The sequence below is a fragment of the Prinia subflava genome (genome assembly GCF_021018805.1).
Source record: "Prinia subflava isolate CZ2003 ecotype Zambia chromosome W unlocalized genomic scaffold, Cam_Psub_1.2 scaffold_33_NEW, whole genome shotgun sequence".
Classification (NCBI taxonomy): Eukaryota; Metazoa; Chordata; class Aves; order Passeriformes; family Cisticolidae; genus Prinia; species Prinia subflava.
In genome coordinates, this window is record NW_026960610.1 from 3,431,654 (window position 1) to 3,454,022 (window position 22,369).

Sequence of the window (22,369 nt, forward strand, 5' to 3'; positions counted from 1 at the left end):
GAGGGTCAGAGCTGTAGTCAAAGCATGTGAATAATTACATATTTGTAAAAGGCAATTTGCCTAGTGTCACCATGGCTGTAGGGGAAGATGGAAGATGTCCACCTGGCTTGCTGAAATTCCTGTGAAGTCAACAGGCCAGCCAGCTTTGGAGGCCTATCCAAAACCTGCCACTTTGTCCATAAGGGAGCCTGCCAAAACCTTTTAGGAGATGCCAGTGATCCCAGAGGCAGCATCCCTGCAAAGGTCTGAGAGCTGTGTGAGGGCAGCAGAGCCCTGACATCCCTGACTGCAGACCAACGTGAGAGCCAGCAGTCCCTGAGCCTCCTGCCCCTGCAGGGGCACAGCTGCCCTCCCCAGTCACCTCAGCTCACATGCCAGTGAGCAGGATGCTGACAGAACCAGCTCCCTTGGGCTCCTGGGAGCTCGTGCAGTGCTGTTACAGCTCCATGGCCTCAGCTCGCTCCTCACTAGCTTCATGTACCAGGACAGAGAAGAAGGAGCTGCCCACATTCGCCCACCACTGGCTCTGGGGGCTCTGGGAGCAGCACTGTTTGGAGCCATTTCCTAAATAGATCCTTTAATCCTCAGTGTCATTTTCTCTAAAAGCAATGCTACACACAACACAGGAAGTGAGTGTGTACAACATTGCTTATGTGGAATATTTTTAGAAATACGAATAAAGCAGATCTGTTGAGTTCCAAATCTTCTTTTTTAAAGAAATACACATATAAGTGGAAAATGACCCTGTGATTGCATCTATACAGCTGAGTGCTCATGGGAGCTCTGTATGCTCCCACTGCTGCCTACATGAGAAGAAACAAACATCCCCATATATGCTTTGACTTCTGTAACATTCTGCCTCCATCTTTCATCCTGCAGGATCAGAACAAGACACAAAGCTGTGAAAGGTCTACAATTATGCACTGGAAAAATAAAAGGTTGTTTTCAAAATTTATAGGCACACAAAATCCCCTATGTATTCATGAGGCTTCCTTTAAACAACCAGAAAATAATATTGTTTCATAAATTAAAAAGTGATCGAACCAAGGAAGTTACATGAGTAAAAATCCTGCAGCTTCACACTGAAAACACAGGATAAACAAATTGAAGCAGGCTGGAGGAAGTTACCACTTTTGATTGGTGTGAAGCAGGGATATTATGTCAGTATAATCCCAAGGTGTTTGAGGTAAAGTACTTCTCAAACCACATAATTTCACCCTTCCCTTTGTCCTAGGTACCAGTATAAATATTGTGCAGTATCATAGAGTATGGAAAAAAGCATAATTTTAGGTTTTTACCAGTCATACATGAGGATCAAGAAAGAGCAAACTTCCTGATCTCTATTCCTGCTATTTATCACAGAATCACAAAGTATTCTGAGTGGGAAGGGACCCACAAGGATCATCCTTCCTCTTTCTAAAATCCCCTAGATGTCATTCCATCCATTCTCCAAAACTCAGACAGATTTCATCGCAGTGGAATCTTTTCACACCATATCTACCCATTGTGAAACAGAAATATTTATTACTGTGATAACAGAAATGCCAATTGCAGAAAGCAATATGTCTATGCAACTGCACATTGTTTTGGCACTATGGAAAATGTGTTCCCTGCTCTCTTTTCAAATACATTAGAGTTTCTAGATGTACCATTCCAGAGCCTATGTGACTGCTAAGTGTTGCAGTGGGCTATGGCAAGCACCTGTACTTGAATGCTGCACTGTCTTTAGCACATACTACTTAGATGCATATTAATAGCATATTAATTATGAAATAAGTGTTAAGAACATAATAATAGGGTTTAAAGACTGGGGTTTAGTTTACAGGGCTTACTCCAGCTTCATAGGACAAGGAATGTTCTATATTCAGGAGAATTAAAGTTTCAATTTAAAAATACCAGTTTAGCTTTAGGCACCAAACAGAATATATGCTAGTGAGAGGGAAGGTGGGGGGAAAAAAATGGAAAACAGCCTAGTTTATTCCGAAAGATATTCCCCAGGCAAGCTGCACATTCCCACCAAGGTGTTTACAGTCTCCCAATTAACTGAGGTAACCAGGTAGCCTCATAACAATCATGTCTCACTAGTTGAGGGAGGTTACTGGAAGCCTGGTGGCAATTCAATGAAATTGCTTCATGAAGAACACCTGGTAAAAGGCTGCTCAGATATACAGTGTGGCTCTCCGGAGAAGGGACCCTGGGCACATGTGGCACTGCACACATGAACATGAAGAGTTCACAAATGACGTGAGCCTCTGTAGCAGACTCACGAACAATTCTTCTGGCTCCCTTTTGATCATGGCAGAGCCCAGTGACATTTCTGTGGAAAGACTCATTGATCTCAGGGGGCTTTTGGAGGAAGTCTCTGGGATTTACACTGTTGGGTGCTTAGTTTAAACCAGCAGCAGGTATCTTTTAGGATGTCTTGATTTGGAAAGACAGGTATCTGTCAGGGAAAGTTGGATGTCCCCTTGGAATGGAGAATATAAACCCCCTCCCTCCAAATTATTACAATTTTGAAATTAGGGGCTTTCAGGCTAAAATATGGGAATAGGAATAACAGTTCTTTACTAGGAATATTAAAAATACAAATGCAGTAGTACAAAAAACAAACAAGCAAACACAGAAGTCTTAGAAAACCCTGACAGAGTCAGAGATAAGACCTGACACCCTTTTGGTCAGGGTGTTGGAAGCAGTCCAAATAAATCCTCCTGGAGAAACAGATGTGGTTCTGTTGGAGTAGAGATGATCCTGTAGAAAAGGTTCCAGTGATGGCAAGATGGGTCTGGTCTTCCTCTGGGAATCCAGTGGAAAACAGGCTGCTTGGTGTTCTTACATCTCAGTTTTTATCTTGGTAGGAACAGTTGGCTTCTCCCCCACTGGGTGGAACATCTCACAATAGGATGATGTAATGTGTCATGTCATTGGTGAGCCTTAATGGCCCATTAACAGAAGATATCCCCTCTCCCAAGTGTGGGCAGTGGTGAAAGAGATAAGAAACATTGCCCCACCTGGTTTTAACAGCTGGCCTATTGTCAGAAGACATCAGCCCCCCTCCCCCCTGGAGTTACAAGAGATAAAGAAAAACATCTCCCCAACTGCTTTCAACAGATGAAATAGAATACACATTTTTTGGGTTACATAACCCAAGAAATAGGATTCATTTCAATCTCACCACTTTGGGTCTCTGAAATATTTCCATTGCATATATTGAGTTTCCTGTGCAACTGCTTACCATCATCTACTTCATCTCCTCCAAAGTTTTGTCTGTAGTACACCATTAACTCTATGTTGTAGTACTTATAGATGGTCACAAGCAAAATAAGCAGAAGTATGGCTCTCAGTCCTCCAGCAAGTTCTATTTTGTAGATCAAATCTAAAATTAGCAAAGAAAGGCAAAGGGTTATGATCTTTCCAAGCTATATTTTCTCTAATTCACTGTACAATTCCACATAAAATTGTGTAGCTTCCAATTATAACCACTATAACATTAAAAATGCCCAATAATTTTGTCCATTACCTATTACCTAATTTTACTCATGTACTCCATCTACTGCCCATCTGAAATAACCATCTGAAATCCAGACTGCATTTGGGGTTATACATGTAAATCTGCTACACGAGAACTATGTAGTGATTTTACACAGAAGAGTAACCAACTTTTAATGAGCTGGTGGAGTTTGAAACTTCTGCATTGGCAGAGTGCATCAAATGCTGTATGCAGCATGTGAGAAGAGATTGGGCAGGATCTGGTCCCTCCCCCACCAAAATAGCTTTGGTTTTATATTTGTGAAGCCTATGGACAAGCTGATGCGAGCTGCCAAGCCAGGGCTTCAGCTGGATCACTGGAAAATGAGTTGAGCTTGCAAGAAGCCAAAGATAACACAAGAAGCCAGGAGCACACATCAGGCTTCAAAGAGCCACTTTGAGTTGTGATGGCTGCGAACAGAGTTCTCACATATTTGTAGAGTTTATATGGGACCTAGTGTTAGTTAAAATTTCCTACTCAGATGCTTTTGTTAGGAAACATCACAAGAACTCCAAGAACTTCCCAAATGCATCCAGACACAGTGATCCATCTTTTACAGCTGGGGAAACAGGCTTAGAAAAGAGAAGCATCATGTTCAAGATCATTCAGCAAACCAATGACAAAATGGGATAAAGCTCCCTGGATAGTAGTCCAGAGATCCATCTGATGCAAGAGACTAACTTGAACAGCATTGCTCTTTATCCTGAAACGTCCTCTGAAAGTAATATTGCTCCTAACACCACCTGGCATATTACTTAGCCATAAAAGACAGAGTATGACAAATTGACTCTCACAGTCTGTATTAGTTCAGATAAGATGTCATGAAGATATTTGCTGCTATGACAAGCACAGCAAGAAGTTGCCAAACTAATATAGGCAGGACAAAGTTTTTGTGATCTTTACACTTCTAAAACTTAGGTCAGAAAATTTACTTGTATGTCATTTGTGTCACTTTCAAGATAAAAACCAAATTAGTTGCCTTTCTTTGGGGGTTATTCTTGCCTCATGATGCCTTGTATTCCAATAATTAACATCAGATGTCAAGCTATTCCCAGTTTACAGTATCTCTGATGTCTGTCTGGCAAGAAGTCATGGACTAATAGATGGAAAAAGTCTATTATAATAGCGATTTAATCTCTCTGAGAACACAGGGAATTCATGGGACTTTTATTACACTTCATGATAAAACTGCATGTGCTCTGGGGGATAAATCTAGGCAAATGGAGAACAGTTGGCTAAAATCACTTTTGAGGGTTTTTTTTTTTAATTGTTCTGAATTTTTTTTTGCTAGGAAATTGAGATGATGGCAAAGCTGCCAGCTTGGAAGGAAAGAAAATGCTGAGCCTTGCAGCCCACACTGGAGCACAGAGTTGTGTATACTTTTGGTGGGAGGAATGGCAGGGTGTTAAGCAAACACACAAAATCCATCTCAAAAGGCTAAATTGATCAGCTTTTGCATGCCCAGTGTTTGTCCTTCTGCCCCATGAACTCTCCTAGAGGACAGATAAGGAGGCAGAAAGCCAAGGCTTTTGAACTCTCCCTGTTTCCATTCCAAAGTGGAGGCAATGAGAAAAACCCAGGATGTTAAATTTTCTTGCCTACTCTACTTAGTCTTGGCATCTGACTAATTCCTTCCTCCTCAAGTGGTCCTCACTGAGATAAATAAGGAAGCAGCATATCCAACATTAGAAAAGAAGTTGAATCTGGTCTCTGTGCTATAAAAGTGACTGAAAAATAGCAAATAATAATATTGAATTTCTGATGTAATATAATGTAGAAGGACCTTGCCACATGTTACACATATTACAGAAGATCATGGTCTTTAAAATAGCAAAAGTCTCATAAATACCCAATAAAAGAGAGACAAATACATTTTAGAAGTTCCTCAAAATTTAGTGATGTATCAGTATCAAACCTGCCCCCCCTGAAATAAGTTCCTTGCATGTCTTGATTAAAGGCAGCCTCCTTGAAAAAAGTTTGTGAGGAAAAGTCATCATAATATTTACTTTTGTCTCAATTTACTACTTCTTGCCATGGTCTGACTTTATTCTGCAGTTTCTGACAAGTTATTCATCTTTCAGAACAGTTATATTATAGACTGTCGACTTCAGTCACTAAAATACTAGACTATTTTCAAACCCTTTTGAAGGGAATCCTGAACTATTCCCACAACTAAGGGACAACTGAGTGTATATTGCATTTTCATGTTATTTGAGCACAAGATATGCTTGGACAGCACAGAGAAAGAAAAAAAAAATAAAACCAAACGCAGGACTGTCCACAACTTATTTCTGAATTGTTTGAAAGCAAGTATCAATGTGATCTTGAATTAAGTCAGTAAAGAAGAATGTGACAGCAGACAGTTGTGAGCAGGTCTTAGGAGCATGTCTGATTCTGCCTTTGCATTGGTAGCTTTGGGTTTGAAACTTGATTTGGTTCTTTTTCAGGTGAAAACCCCAAACAATAAAAATAATCCTAAATGATGGCACATGCTCTGGGGCTGTTGCTACACTGGAGCTGTGCAAACAGCACTCCTGTATTCTCCTGAAGGTTTGTGAGGACTGTACCACTAATACAGCAAAAGACTTTAATATATTTTCCCTGAATCATTTGGGCAGTTAATTTTTCTTTTTTTTTTTTTTAAAGCAAATTATGAGCTAAAAATAATCATCTGATGTCAAAACAAGAACTCTAGAAAATCTTATACAATATCTACAACTTAGATTTTGGGTTTATTCCTGTTTTCCACCCAAGTCAGAAAAAACAGAACAGAGGGCAGGTTTGGAGACAAAACAGAACTACAAGTGCCTCTTGTCAAACATGCATAATGCAGCTCTTAACAGGCAAGACTTTGGAGGGAGGAGGATTTCTCTAATGCAGAGATCTGTGCTGCTGTACATTGCAGTAGAAATCCCTTCTTTGACGCACACAAAGGATGCTGGTCAACAGCTTTCTGCAAGTCCTGCCCTAAATGTTGTCCCAACTCGGTAAATACAGTAGATTTCCTGACTCATAAATATCTACAGTAAAATATAAGCTGGAGATAGTTAGGATAAGAAGCAATTAAATCAAGTTGCAGAAAGGAAAAGTTTGGTCAAGTATTTGTGAGAACTTATGTAGTGGTTTCATGTTTGCCAAATTCTGTTTGCCAAATTTAGAATTTAGTGTAGTGGTTTGAGTGTCTTTTCTGCTGTGAGATAGGATAAGGAGAAAAGCAAAGCAAAGGCCCAACTTAAAGGGTGCAAAGATAGATTTATTAACATACACTAAAAAAAAAAAATGATAATCAAAATTAAACTTTCCAACTCTCTTCCTCCCCCCACAAGTGTTCACTTTCCCACAAACAACATAAAGAGACAAAACCTGTGATTTTCAGTCAGTTTCACCATTTTAAAATAAGCTTTCATCAGTTCTTTGGGAGAGGATTCTCTCAGAACTTCCATGGAATTTCCCACTGACAACATAGAACAGTTCTCTTATGGGTCTCAACTCTCACAAAAACAGCCACCAGGGAACCTGCCTTTGTGAAGTCCCTCCCATTAGCAGCTTTCCTAACACTGCATATGGGTCATGTCTGCTTATTTAGGGTACTGTTTAAGGATCCCTCTTCTAGTATAAAACAAAGATTCTCTTCTTCCATCTCCAAAAAAAAAAAAATCATCTTCATCTCATGGGACAGAGACCTCCCTTTTCCCTGGGAGCAAAGGGCTTCACATCACTTTATCTTCCTTTGTTCAAAAGTCTCCATTAAATCTCAATTATATCAGTCCACAACTATAACTAGATCTCTGCATCCCCCTAAACAGCATTCATATGTTTCAGGGAAAGTTAGTCCATTCTCCATGGTTTCAAAAGAGAAGTCCAGCCAAATGAGGCAACTCCTCCCTCCTTTGTCCCACTTAGGACTTGACTCTCTCTCTTCACCGACTTTAAGTTTCATGCTGTGTCTCCTTACAGTTCAATCACTTTGTCTGTTCTCACTTAGGAAAGGGTTAGGGCTTTGAAAGCTTCATCTGTGCCAGGAAAGAGTTAAATCTTGCCCAGGGCCAGTGGTGGTCACATGACCTCTGCCAGGAAGCAGCATCTCAGGCCGAGGGATCTCAGAGCAGCCAGGCTTCTCCCTCTCAGGGTTGCTTTTCCCTGAGATTCTCCTCGGGGTTGCTGTTCCCCGAGGTAATAAGGTTTTTCGTCTTCTCTTTGCCCTAAGTGTTTCACACCAAAGGTAGAGACGACAAGCTGAGTCCGCCAGTGCATGTTTCCAAGGTTGTTTATTCTTCATTATCTCTCTGTTCTTTCTCCGCTCTGCCAGGCCTCCCTGGCAGGGTACCTTATCTTAGTTCTTTCTCTGCTCTGCAAGGCATCCCCAGCAGAGCAGGACACGCGGTGGACTGGGCGGATCAGAGGGTCCTGGACCTTTTGTACCATTCCCCTGATCCAACCACCGTCCAAAACGTACTTTTTATTTACAGAATCGTACCAATACTTACCACCTGTGTTAACATGTAATTTCTATTCTAAACCAATCCTTGAAATCCAACTCAGCAGAAAATGGGGGATGAGAGCAAGAACAAGGAGCACAGGGGCCACTCCCCAATTCCTCCATCTTGCCTCTTCAACCCCATATACTGAGAATCCTAGATTCTACATTTACATTCTATGATAAACTAAATACTACTTATTTTGAATTTTCTCAGCTTGTGATTCTTCATACAATGTGGGCATCCACTCCCATGGCCAGGGATCAGAGGCAGTGTCCTTTTGGGCTCTGTGTGAGGCTGGTTGACCCCCTTGTACAGATCCCAGACCCCCCTGTCTGGTCTCCAAACCCTCCAGGGTGGCCAGAGGGATGTTCTAGACTCCAACACTCCCCCTCCTTTTCCTCTCTGCCTGGGAGTCACTAGAGGGGGAGGGGCCCTCCTGCCTACCCCTGGTCTCATGGTGTGGTCCTGGCTGGCCGACGGCAGAAGCAGAGCCTGGCCGGGCTGCGCACAGGCCCCGGGAGGGGCCCGCAGTCGAGCGGGACTGGCCCTGCCATGCCCGGAGTTGCTATCAGGGGCTGGGCAGACAGACATAAGCAGCAGCCTCCCCTCCCTTTTGCTGGCAGCTAGGGGGGGAAGGCCCAGGGGCCTGACCGGGCCGCCAGGCCCTCAGGGGCCATGCGGCAGAGCAGGACCGGCCCTGTTACTTGTTCCAAGGCAGGAAAGAAAAGGAAGTTTCCCAGGCTTCTCCTGATTTTTAAGCCGGTGTGACCCAGAGGTGTATCCCTATATTTAATTGGCTAATCCGGTTGTCAGTTTCAAAGTCAGTCACTAATTGGTTTTTACCATCCGTGCTAAACCAACACAACTTAATAAAAAATAGGACAATGGGACAGGCAGTCAAAGGACAGTAAAATACAGCAGTTATTTTAAATGACACTTTAATAGCTTGAAAATCAACTACTGAGAGTGCCTGAGGGGAATATAAGTTTTCTATAGCCACAGAGCAGAGAGAAATGAAATAGTAGCTGCAAAGTCATCCATTCCACTTCCAAATTCTGTATTCAGCAGTGCTTCTTCCATAATTCCAGCAGAGCTCTGAAATATCTGCATTTATTTTGTTATAAATAAACCAAGCTTGTTCTTCCACTATATGCATACAGCAGAACATTTACCAGGGCCAGCAGAGATACACTTTCTATCAGTTGTGTATTTATGAGGTTCAGTCGAAGGAAAGGTAGAACGCTTCTTACACTAGAGAGGGAGTAATCCCTCATCATGATGACCAGATTCCCTAATTAAAGTTGTGACAACTTGTCAGTTTAGATCATAGAATTGTAGAATTGTTTCAGTTGGAAAATACCTCCCAGATGATTGAGTCCAACTGTTAACCCAGACCTTCCAAGCCCACCATTAAACCATGTCCCCAAGTGTTAGCGTAGAAAAACATATAACCACACAAAGGCAATCATATGCGGTTCTTTATTAGAGCGCGCGGGACACAGGGGCGATGGGATGCCCAAATCTTGTGCCCCAGGATACAAAGTTGGTTTGTCATTTTATACCTTCAAGTTACACATACATTAACTAGCACTGTCCCTCCTTAGCTACTGGCTCTCCAATTCTTAGTTACTATCTTAAATCATGCTTATGCTTTACCCTGAGTTATACTTGATTTGGTTAAAACAATGCTTCCCAATCATCTCCTGGGCTGGAGTCACACTTGATTCAGTTAAAACAATAGTACGATGCTAGTTGCAGTAAGCTGACATTTGTTCCTAGGCCAGGCTGGGTCAGGTTTCAGGCCGTGCGTCTTCTAGCTCCCCACCACCCACAGTTAGCCATACAGAAATTATTTTTTTAACCCTCCACTATCACAAGGGCTGCATCTACATGGCTTTCAAATCCCTTCAGGGATGGTGACTACAGCATCCCCAGATCCTTTGCCACCTGGCAGCTTTCCAGCCTCTCTGCCCCAGCCTGGAGCTTGTTGTAACCCAAGAGCAAGATCAAGCACTTGACCTTGTGGAACCTCATACAGCTGGCCTCAGCCCATGGATCCAGCCAGTCCGGATCCCTCTGCAGAGCCTTCCTGCCCTCCTGTATGTAACTTTGTAGTAGATAGTAGAATGATCTAGATCAACATTCCTTTATTCCAACTTTGCCACAGTGAAAGCACACAAAGGACTGGAACTGCCCTTTCAGGTTTGCCTCATGAAAACAAATCTTCTTTTCCTGTTTTGGCAAAATAATTTACATCCAAGAATGATGGCAAAGATCTGGACAATGTATCGACTCTTTAGTCAATCTCCTGTGCTGATGTTCTGTGGTTTCACATAACAACTTTCCCCCAAGTGTGGAACCTTCCTTTGCTTTCCCAACAATTACTGTCTTACAGCTTTTGTATTTCCTAATACACTGTATCTCAGAGATCAGCATCCAGTCTAAATGTCAGTGTACTTATGAATAGGAGAGCTGATTGAACAAACAACAGAATTGCCATGACATACTGTTACAGTCCTTTGATAATGACTTTTTCAAACAGTAGCACTTTTAAATTTGGCACATTCAAATCCCAATGGTTTCCTTTCTGCTACAGATAATTTGTTAGTAGTGGTGTTCCCCATTCAGGAACAGTATCAAGCAAGACAATCATGATGGGGTAACTCTCCATGTATTTGTAGCGCTCACTGCACGTTTTCATTCCTGATGCAGTTAGAAGTCAAAATGCATGGAGACAGCTTAAAGTTTTCAATTTAAAACACAAATAATATTTATTCATAAGTGGATCTTATGAATAGATATTATAAAATAGGCCTTTCACAAATATTAAAATGGATGCTATATGTATAACATTAAAGTAACTTTGCTATAAAGACAGTTTTTATTTCTGCTTAGACTTGGTAGTAAAAACAGCTGATATACTTGCAATTGAACTGTCTGCTTGGTTGGGATAACACCCAATGAACATATGATGAAAACCCGTTACTGATATGCCAACTATCAACACCTATGGTCTGTAGAAAGTATGGACCAAAGCCCAAACTGAAGGTAATAATGAAGATGGGCTAAAACCACAGCCAAGAAACATGCATACTCTAAAAAGGCAGACCCAAGGAGAGGCCATGCAAAACAGTTTGTGGAATATGTAAACTAGTTTGTGGAAAGTTTGAATATGCATAATGGTCTATGAATATGAAATAGGCTGATGCAACAGAAAAGGTATTTAAAGAGTCCCTCCAAAAATAGGAGATGTATGCTGAGTTGACTGCAGTCTTCAGGGCATTTGAGACGTTTTCCAGACCATTCAATCTGATCACTGATTCAGCGTATGCAGCAGGGGTAGTGTCTAGAGCAGAAAATTCAGTTTTAAGAGACATCTCAAACCAAAACCTCTTCAACTTGCTCTCGAAATTAATCTATCTGATCTCCCAATGAGAGCAACCATTTTATGTGATGCATGTGAGTTCACACACGGACCTGTCAGGCTTCATTGCCGAGGGCAATAGAAAAGCTGATGCCCTAGCTGCTCCAGCTGAAATGGCCAACTTACCACATCTGTTCCAGCAGGCCAAGCTGAGTCCTTAGAACTTCCATCAGAATGTGCCTGGTCTAGTTCGTAAACGCCACCTAAGGCGAGATCAAGCCAAAGCCATTGTGGCAACATGTCCAAACTGTCAGAAGTATGCCATCCCATCTTTAAGCTTAGATATCAATCCCAGAGGACTGAGTAGTTGTGAGGTGTGGCAGACCGATGTCACCCACATACCCCAATTTGACAGATTGAAGTATGTACATGTATCTGCAGACACCTTCTCTGGAGCGGTCTATGCCTCCGCCCACACAGGGGAGAAGGCCACTGTCGCCCTGTCTTTTCTGAGTTTTTGTAAGCCTTCTGCATTGTACATAGGATGGAGTCAGTTTCTTAGTTTCTGCAGAATATTAGGAGTCAGTTTTCCAGTTTCTCATGCCTTGGAACATAAACAAACCTTCTTGTTTCTGTTCACTGTCTTTTGTTTACATATTTTCTAGCCTGAAAATAATGTTGGTTGACAGCTGGTCTGGCCAGTGGGGTGAAGGGGTAATAACCCCAGCAATCAATCCTCAACCAGACCCTCAAATGTATAAAACTAAAGAAATAAACAGGCTCACTGTCTTTTTGAGGAGCAGCTCTTGCACTGCAGACCTCTTGCCTCCGCCTTGTTATTTCGCATGTCGGTTGACACAATTGGTGAACCCCATCTGTGTGACAGGACAGTCTGGTGAGGTTTTATTTGCCCCCCCTCCCTGGGGGAGGGGAGCATTTTGCTTTGCCACTGCGCTAGTTACAGTGCTATTCCTGTGCTTGATATGTAGGATGCTCTGGTGTTGGAGCTTTGGGGGGACCTACTGCAGCGAAAAAATGGGCGGGTTTCCTGGGAGGGGCTTCAGCAGCTGTTCACGTGGGGCAGAGAGTGTGGATTCTTTCCCAGGCCAGATGATGTGCTCTGTGGGGAGATATGGTCCCTTCTGGGGGAGTGTCTCATAGAGGCACTCAGAATATGATGTGGGGGTTGCACGCTTGTTGGTGCAGTGGAAATTGTTTGAGGGGGCTATGCTCAGTTCAACCCCTTCCAGTTCGCAGGGCTCAAGGTCCGCTTCCCTTTATCCTTCTCGGAGCTTCTCAAGATCAGTCCAATCCCGGCTGCCCTAGGGTTCCTGGATAGAGGGTACTGCTAAGTACCTCCTGTCCAAGTACCTCAGGCAAAGCTCCCAGACACAGGCAATACTTAGCAGCTCAGTTATCAGTGATTTCAGCTCTTTGCAGTTTCAGCTCTATTAGTGATTTTCAGCTTGTGAGCTTGCTAAGTGCCTTCGGCAGACGCAGGGAGAGAGAGGAGAAGCGCTGTATGAAGTTCCACAGATGAATCTTTATTGGCATCCTCTGCAAAGGGTTTCAGGGACAGCTCTTCTACTGAACTGGGCAGAAGTGGGGTTTATATAGGGTACCAAGGTTTTGAGAAATGGTCCAATGGTATGAGTTGGGGTAAAAAGTGACCTATTGTCTTACAGGGAGATAAGAGAGGGTCCAGGAGCAGGAGAGGGGTTACTTGGTCCAGTCACCATGACTAGGCATTTCTTTGCCTTTAGGCAACTGACCGCCAGGGAGGCATCTCATGCCTCATGGCTGCAACAATTCCACTTTCTGTATTTAATAAAAAGGTGTTCCCAATAGTTCTTTTAAAGCAATGAACAAGGCATGAGAACATAGCTAATACAATGACAATTACAATGAAAATCCACAGAATTCCTTTAACAAAAGATGCAACCCATCCTGTTAATCCCCACTGACCAAAAAGGTCATTGACCTAGTCTGAGTTCTTTTATATTTTTAGGTCCTTCACAAGTTCCCCTAGTTTCTGGATGTTTGGGTGGATGGATTCAGAGTGTGACGAGAGATTGAAGCGGCACACCCCTTCGAAGTCTTGGCATCCGTGTCCGTGGGTGAGCAGCAGGAAATCAATCACTTCTCAGTTCTGGAGAGATGCATGTCTTGTGGTTTCCTCATCTTTTAAAAGATCGCTCAGGGCAGCAGATGTAGCGTTGGCTTACTTACTAAGCCAGCACCCTAGGTGATTTATTTCACCAAGGGCCTTAGCTGCAGCTACCCATGGTAAGAATAGGGAGACAGCAATTCTTTTTGGTTTATTCCAACTGTATAATTTGGGATCGCCATTTTCATCAAATTACGTGTAGGCTCTTTTGTGGCCATTTGCTTCACTTTCTTTTTTCTAATTATGTAACAAGGTAATATTTGGCGTGAGGGTAGAAAGTCTCCCAAGGCTACAGGGACCTCCCTGGAGGTGTGATGGGATCCCAGCCCATACTCGGTCACCACAGATGAGAAACATTCCTTTGGGTAGTACTTTGGGATGGAGAGAGGATACAGATATCACGCGAGTGGTGTAATTGCACCAATCCGGATAGTTATAGGCTTTGTTAATGGGTGATATGTCTTTTCTGTATGTGTTTTTTACTTGGTCAGTTTCTGGCCCATTATTCTTTGGAAGTCTATAGTAAAATTTGACACAGTATGCTGCTTTGGTAGACCCCAGCAAGTCCAATTCTTGGGGTTCCTCTAGGGCATTAGGCAACATTTTTGTCCACTCATCCCAAGTATCTACCGCATTGGGTCTCTTGCCTGTGGTGCAGAGAAGCTCTGAATTATAGATGGGCCAGTCATCTGCTATGAAAGGAATCCCTACTAGTCATGTAGAAAGTGGGTTATCAACCCTGCCCATGGATAAGCACATGTTATCTTGTTTCAATGTTTTTGCTAAGGTTACCCAAACATTATGGCTAGGCTGTGGGCTAATCCAGCCGCAGGCATACGGTACGGTGAAGAGCATCCAAGCAGAAGTGAGGAGAGCACAAATTTTCATCTCTGGACAGGGATGGGGCTTCTGATAGGGAATATAAGCAAAATCTGTTATCTTTTATGATGGGAGGGGAAGGTTAGGGTTTTTTCCCTCATTCCTTTCTTCTGTTCTTTCCCCCCTTCCCCCCCCCCTTTTTTTTTTTTAAATATATATAAGCAAGGGATGGGTAAGTGAGTGTAAGGTTAGAGTTGTGAAAGGGAATAATAGGGGTCTTTACTGTAAAATTAAAAAAAGGGGTAATAACATAATTCAGAGAATATTTTGTGTTCAGGCTATGTCTGGCTTATGGCTTGACTGATGTAGCAGAGTGTTGTTCATCTTTTCTGTTTCGTCTGCTGTTGTGTGATGGATTGGTCTTTTCTTTGGTATGTGGACATTCAGCGATGCCTTCATCTCCAGGCAGAACTTGTCTGGTTTTGAGGCGGTCTTGTATTTGACTCAGAGGAATTCTTGTCAGTGTTTGATTGAGTAGTGTTTGTAGTGCCTAGATATGGTTTTATGTGTTTTCCTGGGTACCATCTTGGGCCAGATGGTAGTGAAACACATGCATATCCACTCCCCCAAGTAATTAACTGGAAAGGCCCAGAAATTTGATGTGTCTCTGGGTCCTTCACTAGCACAGGTGGTTTCTCAGCAAGCTTTGCTTGGGTGGTATTTGCGAAGTGGCGAAGTACTGGAGGGTCGGGCTCTGATGTTGTGCCATTTAGGAAGTTGATGACGTACAGACCCTTGCAGAGTCTTTCAACGGGAGATAAGTTTTTTGTTTCTCTTTGCTGCTGATTGAGGACTCTTTTGAGGGTTTGATGCGTTCTTTCTATGATGGATTGTCCTGCGGGATTTGCAGGTATGCCTTTCTTGTGTTCTATTCCCCACTCACCGAAGAACTCTTTTAACTTACAAGAGGCATAGGCAGGTCCATTATCTGTTTTGATCTGTTTTAGTACTCCCAGGGTAGCAAAGGCAAGGAGGAAGTGCTTTATGGTGTGCTGTGTAGTCTTTCCTGGATGAGATGATGCAAACACTGCTCCAGAAAATGTGTCAACTGATACGTGCACATACTTTGACCTTCCAAAAGGTGGGAAGTGAGTGACATCTGTCTGCCACAGCTGGCAGCTGTTAAGGCCTTGGGGATTGACTCCTGTCCCCATAGATGGTATCTGGTAGTTTTGGCAGTTCGGGCACATGGCAACAACAGCTTTTGCTTGATCTTTTGAGAGCTTGAACATTCTGATAAGGGCAGGTACATTTTGATGATAAAATGCATGTGACAACTTTGCCTGGGCAAAGATGTCAGGGATGTTAGCAGTCTCTATTGCCATGGCCAATGTGTCTGCTTTCCTGTTCCCTTCTGCAATGATACCTGGGAGGTCAGTGTGTGACCTCACATGCATTACATGGTAAGGTTGTTTTCTGTGGGAGATTAAGCATGTTAATGCAGAAATCAATTGGTGCAACTTTGGATTGGAAACCTCTTTGAGAAGGGCTTGTTCTGCCCTCATAGCTATACCTGCAACATATGAAGAGACTGTAATGAGATTAAAGGGTTTGTCTTTGAATTTCTCAAAGGCTCTGACAACAGCTGCTAACTCTGTAATCTGTGGAGATCCCTCCACTATTTGGACATCAGATTCCCATTTTTGGGTCTTAGGGTCTTTTCATGTCATTACAGACTTGTGGGATGACCCCGAGCCGTCTGTAAAGACTGTTAGAGCTTTGAGAGGTGTTCTACTCTGTACTAATTTTGGGGTCAGATTAAAGGTTGTATTAAAAAGTTTATGTTTTGGGATATGGATGGAAATTTGGCCTGTATAGCTATCTAGGGCGTACTGGAGATTTTCAATGGTCTGAAGCAAATGCTCCAGGTCTCTGCTGGTTAATGGCATGTATAAGCATGTGAACTCACACCCTGCAAGAGAATGGAGGCGAGTTCTGGCCTTTTTTATTAGATGTGCCATGATTTCTTGGAAGGTGGTAATTGTCTTTGAAGGTTGGTTGTTTGTAAAGATCCATTCAAGTATCAATAAAGGGTCTCAAAGTTGAGTATCCCATTGGAAAATCAGTCCATGGAACCGGGGTGCTTTTCCTAGAATGACAAACTGGAAAGGCAGGCTAGGCTCGAAGCGATGGCCTTGGTGTGAAGATAGGGCTTCTTGGACTTTGGTGATGGCATCTTGGGCTTCTGTTGTGAGAGTGCATGGAGAGTCCAGGTCTCCGTTGCCACGGAGAAGGTTGAATAGGGGAGTGAGGTTCTCTGTTGCAATTCATAGCAGGGGACGTACCCAATTGATGGATCTGCACAGACTGTGTAAGTCTCTCAGGGTTTTTGGGTCGTCTCGGATGACGAGCTGCTGGGGTACGATGGCCCTTTCACGGATCTGGAATCCAAGATAAGTCCATGGGTTGGTGTACTGTATTTTGTCTTCACGGATCTCGAATCCTGCTTTTTCTATGGTTTTGATGGTCTTTGTAACTGCTTTGTCTAGGTAGGCTTTGTCTGATGCACAGACCAGGATATCTGCCATATAGTGGTAGATGACTGCATCTGGAAATAGGCTTCGAATGGGAGACAAAATGTGAGCAACGTACCACTGCCATATGGTTGGAGAGACCTTTAGACCTTGGAGAAAATAACACCAATGATATCTTTTGAGTGGAGTCTCTCTGTTAAGAGAGGGGACAGAAAAAGCAAACCGTGGAGTGTCCTGGGGGTGCAGCAGAATGCTGAAGAAGCAGTCTTTAATATCTATGATGGCAAGTGTCCAGTCTCAGGGCAGCATTGATGGTGAAGGTAGTCCAGGCTGAAGGGGGCCCATGTCCTCAATTACCTCATTGATTTTACGCAGGTCATGGAGAAGCCTCCACCTGTCCATTCCAGGCTTTTTCAGTACAAAGACTAGGGAGTTCCAAGGGCTGGTGGTCTTGACGATGTGACCTTTGGCAAGCTGTTCTTCTACAAGGGCTTGTAGTGCGAGCAGTTTTACTTTAGAGAGGGGCCACTGTTCAGTCCAGATTGGGGTTTTGGCATTTCCAGGTGAGTTGAGGGGTATCTGGTAGTGCGCGCTCCTCAGTGGCCCCAATTAGAAATCCCAACTGGGAATGTGTAGGAAGGCTCCCCATTGGGATAGAACATCCCTTCCCCAAAGGGTGATGGGAGCCCTTACCACAAATGGGCGGATAGTTGCCAATTTGCCTTCAGGCCCTTCGACAAGGACGTTGTGCTTGCTTCGCATGGACACTGTGGCTCCACTGATCCCTGAAATCATACCTGGTACTGGTTGTAGTTCCCAGTTTTCTGGCCATTCTGAGCGGGCAACGATGCTTACATGTGTGTCCGAGCTCAGCAGGCCTAGTAGGTGGATCTTCTCCCCTTTGCAAGATAGGCCACACTCAATGGCAGGCTTATTAGGTCTCAAAAATTGTGCCCACATTGCTATAGGGTTGAGAGGAAGCTGTTCCTTGTAATTCTTTGGGAGTAGAAAGGCTTGTGCAATTGGAGTTCCCTTTAAAAAAAAAAATGGTAAGTCTGTGCAGCACAGCTGGACTAAGATTTCTTGACCTGGGTGCACTGTTTGTACTGCTGGAAAAACAAAAATTTCGTTCGGGCCATTAAAGGTATCCCCTATAATTAAGATATCAAAAGGACCTCCTTTTGGCCCATACTTGCCGGTAGGGACACGATAAACATCTCTTTTTTAAAGTCAATGGATAAACCAGTTACCAGCTGGCGCTGGGTTCCCGTCTCTATTGCTCCGTATGTTGGATCTCTTTCATGTGACCTGGAATCTCCTGGAATGATGCATGGTTGGTTCTGGATGGCTTTTGATTTGTTGTCTTGGCGTGGAGCCTGACCACGCTCGGCTGGTAGTTTCCCAAACGCTGCTGGAAGCACTGCCGATTTTGGAGTTTTTGGTAGGTGTTACGGGAGATTTGGGTAGGTGACCTATCTGGACAGTCCTTTATAAAATATCCAAAGTCTCCACAGTGAAAGCAGTGGGTCTGGTCTTTGGAAGTCACTACTACAAATGCACCAGAAACTCCTTCTGCAATATGCTTAGCAACTTCTTGGGCTACTGTGTTTTCAGTGGACAGGTGACGTGTACAGCTTTCCACCATTTGTTTTATGGTAGGTTCTGTATCCAGGGGTAAGGCTCTCAGAATTGTTTTACATTGTTGATTAGCATTGCTCATGGCAAGTTTGCATAACAGTTCTTTTCTTGCCTCTATGCTTTCTATCTGTTTATCCAGAGCATCTTTAATTCTGCCCACAAATTTGATAAAGCTTTCATCTACTCCTTGTTTAATATTAGAGAAGTGTAGGGTAGGGATAGAGTCATCTGGGGTAAGAAGTAAGGAGGTTTTTGCTGCAATAGCCAGGTCTTGTAGTGCTGTCTCAGACAAAGTGTTAGCTTGATCTGAGGGTTTCTGTAAATTCCCTTGTCTGGCCAGCTGTTCAACTGTATAATTTGGCCTATTAGCATCTTTAGTGTATGTGTCTGATAATATTTTTAATTGTTTTTTCCAATGCCTTTCTCATAGCATATATTTCTGCCGGGAATAGGAGGCAGTGGGCAATATTCTTAACATTGTGGGGTATTAAAACATGTGCTGAGAAGATAGCTTCTAGGAAATTTTTAAAAATATGTGAACTTCTGCCGTGTTCTTTGGCCACTTTTCAAAGTTCTATCAGCTCTTTGTTTTTTTTAGGTTCCCACGTTATTCTAGGGGAGGCACCATGTCTTTTTCCCTTTATATAAGTTACTGGGAAGGCAGAAATTTTCTGAGCCAGCTCCCAGTCCCCTGCTTGAGTGACTTCCATTTTAATTACAGCCCGTGGATCAATGTCCTCTGCATCAGAACTGGACTCACTGTCACTACTGTCATCAGATGAGGAGTGAGACTGCTTTTTGTGGCGTTTTGGAGTGGGATTTTGCAGGACTGTGGGGTGCAGGAGAGAGGGTGGCAAGGCCTGGCTGTGGGAAGCGCAGTTCGCACAGGGTTGAGGAGCGTGTAAAAGAGGAATGCTGCTATGAGGTGTCTCAGAAGTGCTTTTTAGGGAGCTGTGAGGGGTTTGCGGCTGCAGGGTCTTGAAATAAGGGAGGAGCTGGGGGGTAGGATTGCCTGGGGCTACATTCGCTACAGAGGGAGCAGGGAGGGTGGGGCGGGGGGTGCAGACTCCATAGGAACAGGCACAGTTACATTCAAAGGTACCGTGGGGGGGAGGGTGCTGGCCACACATGAGATAAGCAGGCTCCGCGGGCTTTGCAGGTGCGAAGGAGGGGTTTGGGAGCAACGCGAGGGAGGGGGAAGGGGGAAGCATGGAGGGGGGAGGTGGGGGCAGCACGGAGTCTGTGTTCGCCGCCCCTGGGGGTGCGGTTGAAGGTGGAGCGATCGTAGGAAGGCGGACCAAGGGGTGGGGGGCTTGCGGAGAGGGCGTGGGGGTGCCGGGGGCCGCGGTGGTCCCAGTGGTCCCGGTGGTCCCAGTGGTCCCGGGGGAGCAGGGTGGGAGTGGAGCAGGAGCAGCAGGAACAGCGCATTCGGGCCCTACCCCCCTGTGGTGGCTGGTGTTTGGAGAGAGAGGGGGAAGATTAGCATTTGAAAGGACAGTGTCTGGCGGGAGAGATAAGGTGGGAATGCTCTTCGCAGGGGGACTTTGAGAATCCTAATATTTGTTTGTTCTGCTACTTTGGTAATATTATGAAAAATGGGTAGAAATCGTGTAACAGAGTAGTCTCCATTAATTTGGGAAGTGTATATTTTTATCCCCACTGTGTCCTAAAAAGAATCTGAAGTGATAGATAGGTATTAGTATCTGGAAACTGGGAAATAATCCATTTTATAAACTTTTTCAAGTTAGTTTTTGAGAATTTACTTTTAGAGAAAGAAAGGTTGTTAAGGGATAGAATTTCTAAGATTTGTAAATATAAGTCTCTCTCGTTCTGGGATCATTTTAATTTACTAGCTTTTGATCCCATTCTAATGTGGTTCCTGTTCCCCTCCCAGCAGAAAAAAGAGGAAAAAAAAAAAAAGAAAAAGAAAAAGAAAGAGACCCAAGTAAAGAAGCGCGCAGAAAAGGCTATCATATAACTTACTCTTCAGCCGAATGTGGGTCAAAAGACTGCTGGTGGGTGGTCTTCCAGTCTGACTCCTCAGGGCTGGATTTAGAGGGTCGTCAGACGGCCTCTGCAGATAGATTCTTCTATAACGGAGAAGCTATCTTCAGGAGGCTGTTGCAAACCAAGGCAGTTACTCTTCAAAGGAAGGATGCTCTCCTTGGCTTTTTTATCCAGTTCGGTGTGCCACATTTATCCTTCTCGGAGCTTCTCAAGATCAGTCCAATCCCGGCTGCCCTAGGGTTTCCTGGATAGAGGGTACTGCTAAGTACCTCCTGTCCAAGTACCTCAGGCAAAGCTCCCAGACACAGGCAATACTTAGCAGCTCAGCTATCAGTGATTTCAGCTCTTTGCAGTTTCAGCTCTATTAGTGATTTTCAGCTTGTGAGCTTGCTAAGTGCCTTCGGCAGACGCAGGGAGAGAGAGGAGAAGCGCTGTATGAAGTTCCACAGATGAATCTTTATTGGCATCCTCTGCAAAGGGTTTCAGGGACAGCTCTTCTACTGAACTGGGCAGAAGTGGGGTTTATATAGGGTACCAAGGTTTTGAGAAATGGTCCAATGGTATGAGTTGGGGTAAAAAGTGACCTATTGTCTTACAGGGACATAAGAGAGGGTCCGGGAGCAGGAGAGGGGTTACTTGGTCCAGTCACCATGACTAGGCATTTCTTTGCCTTTAGGCAACTGACCGCCAGGGAGGCATCTCAGGCCTCATGGCTGCAACACTTCCCCTGTCTCGAATCTGGATGGGGGGCTGGAGGAGGGCGGGGATTGTTCTTCGCCTGAACTTCAGCTCCCTTGTGAGACCGACTCTTTCCCTCCCATTCTGGTCTCTGCGTCGGGGGTTTTTTCCCTCTTGGGCTCTGACATTGGTGTCCGGGGGAGCATGCCTCCCGAGCCCATAAGTTCTGCTCAGGCAGCGGGGGGGCAGGGCCCCGGTGAGTTCAGGGCTGGTGCCTCCTGTCCCCGCGCCACAGCGCCAGCGGAGTGGGTTGGGGTCACCTTCCCTCCATGCCTTTCCAGCATTGCTGGAAGATGGTGACCCAGAGTCGCAGCTGCTGCTGTTGTTTGAGTGGAACTCGGTCACTGTGTTGTGCCCATGCTGCGGCACGACCACCACCTATCCTGTGGGGCCAGTTGGAGTGGCGCAGCCCGCTCCGCCGCCTGGGCCAGCCCCAGACAGGGGTGCATTGGTCACTTCTGCGCCTGCATCGCCTGTTGAGTGTGCGCAGGGCGCAGGCACTGCCAGAGGTGGGGTCCCAGTCGGTTTTTTGCTGGACCTGGCCCCTGTGGGTGGGAGGACAGCTCTGCTCCACTCAGGGGCAGCGGTGCCTGCAGTGGGCCTTCTCCCCCCCCACTGGAACCCTTCTGGGGGCGGTCCCAGACACTCCTCTCCCCGCACAGGCTTCGTGGGCTGCAGCGGGGGACGGTGCTCGTGTGGAGAGGGGTGCCTCCAGGATGGCTGGTCCTGCACTGTCTCCTGCCCCAGCTGGGGTCCTGTCCCCACCCATACCGGCCCTCGTGGAGGGGAGAGGGGCAGTGGTGCAGAACTGCGGGTTGCGCCCCTGTCTCCGCCCCGCTCCTCCTCGATGCCACCCGCACCTGTGCCTTTGGTCATGTCGGACAGCAGAGTTGTGGCTTTGCAAGCCACGCTGGCCAGGCTCAGCCTCTGCTTCCCGCTGCAAGCGCTGTGGCGGGTGCGGACACCGGGATGTTTACATTCAGTGCGAGTGGTGGCACGGCCAGGATGTGGCTGATATTTGCCAGGGGTAAAGGGCCCCACGCCTTTAAGTTCTTCCTCCACAGCCCTTTGGACACTCCCCCACGTCAGGTGACC

The 22,369-nt window shown here is 44.9% G+C and overlaps 1 pseudogene; it reads right to left on the reverse strand.

Moving 5' to 3' along the window:
• LOC134565080 (X-linked interleukin-1 receptor accessory protein-like 2) overlaps positions 1-22,150 on the reverse strand; it is a 56,556-nt pseudogene extending 34,406 nt beyond the window's left edge.
• Between the last annotated feature and the right edge of the window lie 219 nt (positions 22,151-22,369).